Source organism: Miscanthus floridulus, chromosome 11 (genome assembly GCF_019320115.1).
Source record: "Miscanthus floridulus cultivar M001 chromosome 11, ASM1932011v1, whole genome shotgun sequence".
NCBI classification, from domain to species: domain Eukaryota; kingdom Viridiplantae; phylum Streptophyta; class Magnoliopsida; order Poales; family Poaceae; genus Miscanthus; species Miscanthus floridulus.
In genome coordinates, this window is record NC_089590.1 from 5,400,357 (window position 1) to 5,403,694 (window position 3,338).

At 54.0% G+C, this 3,338-nt stretch overlaps 1 pseudogene; it reads right to left on the minus strand.

Moving 5' to 3' along the window:
- Positions 1 to 912: 912 nt before the first annotated feature.
- On the minus strand, positions 913 to 2,638 carry LOC136494039 (probable indole-3-pyruvate monooxygenase YUCCA5; annotated as a pseudogene).
- Between the last annotated feature and the right edge of the window lie 700 nt (positions 2,639 to 3,338).

Below are 3,338 nucleotides of genomic sequence, written 5' to 3' on the forward strand. Positions count from 1 at the left end.
AGCTGTCCGTAGGGCACCGGTCATTAACAATACTATTTTAGGAGCAGCAAGCTGGTGTGCATTATTCGATGAACTGTACTGCAATAATCGGATTGCCTAATTTCCATATCTAACCAACTAAATTATGAATTTGTGAGAAAAAATCAAGTAACCAAGCATTTATTTGGGCCATTTCATCGGTACTGTAAGCTGGTTTAGTCCCAAAAATTTGATTAGGATTGAATTTGTACATGTTAATTACTAACCCCCCACAGCCACACTCACTCACACACCCCTATTTAGTCTCCTGTTTGTGAAAGTTGACTTTGTACTAATCTGGAATCTTGGCCGGCCGGCTGGGCCTGCCGACTGGCAGAGGCCGGTAGTGGCGTGGTGCTGCTGGTGCAGCTAGCAGCAGAGAGATCTCATCTGATTTGTACCAGTAAACTTTCCATGGCACCAGGAGCCAATTGGGAACACAGGTAATAGTGACCCTGCAGAGATCCAGTGCTGCAAGAGACAGCCAGAGGACAAGAGCCAGGAATTCCACAGCCCACGCCACACTACCATGTGTCCCTGCCCTGCTGCCCGGCCCCCTGAATCTCAATGATGCATTATTTGTGAAAGAGACACTTCACATCTCCTTTCATCATTTTGCTTTGCTAATTAACTTTGAATTCACAGAGGAGACTAATTAATTAATAATGGCAAACAGGGTAAATAACAAGAGGTGATACCTCTTCATCACTAACCATACACTGCTAAACCTGGCTACAAAGTGTAGTTGAATAACTACACTGGTGGTGTGTATACAATAGCTAGAACAAAGAAATGAACATGCTACTAGGTCAATGAAAAATAAGAGCCTCTTCTTCCATCAACAGGTTCCTACTATATACACCAAGCTAGCGGCCATAGCTGCAGTAAAAAATCCCCTAGGGCTCACTCACTTCCCCTACTGATCTATGGGAGGGCTCCATTTTTTTTTACTCAACTCACTCTCACTGTTTTTACCGTATAACCTAATCAACGACTACTACTAGTAATGTACTTGGCAGGCAAATTAAAGAACAAATCAACTACAAACCAAGGGGATTGGACTGACTAACTAAAACACCATGAACGAACAACTGTATGTGTCTCTGTCTGTGTGCTTCAGTAAGTTAGCTTCCTTCGTCACGCTGGTGACTCCATGGATCAGATTAGAAGACGACGGAGATGCAGCGCCTGTGGCAGGCGCCGGCCCTCTTCGTCGGCTTGGTCTCCTCCCTCCAAACGTTGCCAAGGTCCTTGGCAATGCGCATGGCGTCGGCGGAGGCGCCGGAGAGACCACGCCGGGTGAAACCGACAGCGTAGAGCCCTGACTGACCCTTCCATCCGTGGGGGAAGGCGGTCTTGGGGTATCCGTCCTTGTTGAAGAAATCGTTGCCCTGAAATAATTAATTGGAGATGGGGATTGACCAGATCAATGTTCTTGCAATGGAACAGTAGTACGTATAATGGCACTGCCATGTATTTGAATTTGAATTATTGAAGTGTGAATTTACCTGGAGCCACTGTGGCACGTTGCTGCGGTATCCTGTGGCGAGGATGACGGCGTCGAAGTTGAGCGTGCGGCCGTCGGCAAACTCAACCTGGCCGCCCTTGCCGAAACGTGTGACGGCAGGGACGATGGCGATGTCACCGGCACGGACGCGGGCGAGCGCGCCGTAGTCGAGCACGGGGGTGCGGCCATACTTCTCCTTGAGCTCGAGCGGGCCGGCGGCGGGGCGGCGGTGGCCGAGCTTAGCGAGGTTGCCGAGGACGAGCCAGGCGAGGAGCACCATGATCTTGTCGACGATCCAGAGCGGGAGCCAGCGCATGAGGAGCACGGCGAGCTCGAAGGTGGACTTGCCGAGCACCTCGCGGGGGAGGACGTGCACGGCGTCGCGCACGACCATAGCCGGGCGGGCGCCGTGGTCGGAGAGGTCAAGCGACACCTCCATGCCCGAGTTCCCGCACCCCACGACGAGCACGCGCTTGCCGGCGTACGCCTCGCCGGACTTGTAGTCGCTGACGTGGGTGACCTTGCCGTCGAATCCGTCGAGCCCCGGGATGTCCGGGACGACGGTCTCGGCGTTCTCGCCCGTGGCGACGACGAGCCAGCGGCCGATGTACTCCATGTCGCCGCCGTTGTTGGGCGCGGAGGTGACGATCCGCCAGAGTCGGACGTCTCGTCGTAGCGCGCGGACAGCACGGTGCTGCTGAACTCGGGCTTGATCTCGAACTTGGCCACGTAGTCCTCGAGGTAATCGATGAACTGGCGGCGGGTGGGGTACTCCGGGTAGTGGTTCGGGAACGGCATCCGCGGCAGCTCGCAGAACTGCTTGGGCAGGTGCAGCTTGAGGCGGTCGTAGGTGCGCTTCTGCCAGAGAGAAGCAATGCAGTCGGCTCGCTCCAGGATGACGTAGGGGACGCCCTGCTCACGCAGGCACGCCGCCACGGCGAGCCCCGAGGGACCGGCGCCCACGATGATGGGGCCGTTCACCCACACGCAGCGCGGGGAGGAGAGGCTGTTCATGCGGTCGGTAGGAAGGAGACCCATGGTTGGGTTGCTTTGTTTCTGCGCTACTGCGTGTGTGTGTATGTGTATGTGTATGTGTATGTACGCTGAGGTGGTGGTGGTGGTGATCGATGAGTATGTAGCTGCTGCTGCTGAGAGCTCGAGCTAGAGGTAGAAGAAGAAGGAGGGGGAAGTGTTGTTTGTTGCTGTTGCTGCTGGAGGTGGAGAACGGAGGAGATGTTCGTTGTTGTGTTGGTGGTTTGGGGGGTTAGACTAGGGGGGTTTATATAGGGAATTCGAGGTTTAAATTCCCCTGTTCTCGTTCTAGGAGGAATGAGAAAAATCGATTCTGGCCGGCCTGAGTTCCTGACCCTGCCCTGAGGCCTGAGGGTGGCTAGCTCGAGCGATTGACTGACTACACATGCAGGGATGCCCTGTAGCCAGTGGCCAGTGGGACGACGGGGCGGAGGGTGGTGGTGCTGGTGCCGCTGCATGCGAGCCACGCACCCGCCGCCGGCCCATTGTTTGCAAGCATTGGCGGCCATGGATCCACGACGCTGCATGCGGAGCGATCCCGTTTACTATTAGTTTTATTAGATTCGTTATTAACCCCCGCCGCGCGGTTTGTTAATCCACGCGCACTTCGCACGCTAACGCCATCCCTCTGTTATTCCATTTGCTACAAGTGTCATCCACGGTCTATGTACTCCCTCCCTCTGTTTTCGGAATGAATGAATGAAGGCCGTTTAAGCTTTGTCCTAAGCTAAACTAATTTAGCTTTAATTCGATTGGGCCAATATTTAAAAAAAAGAGATAA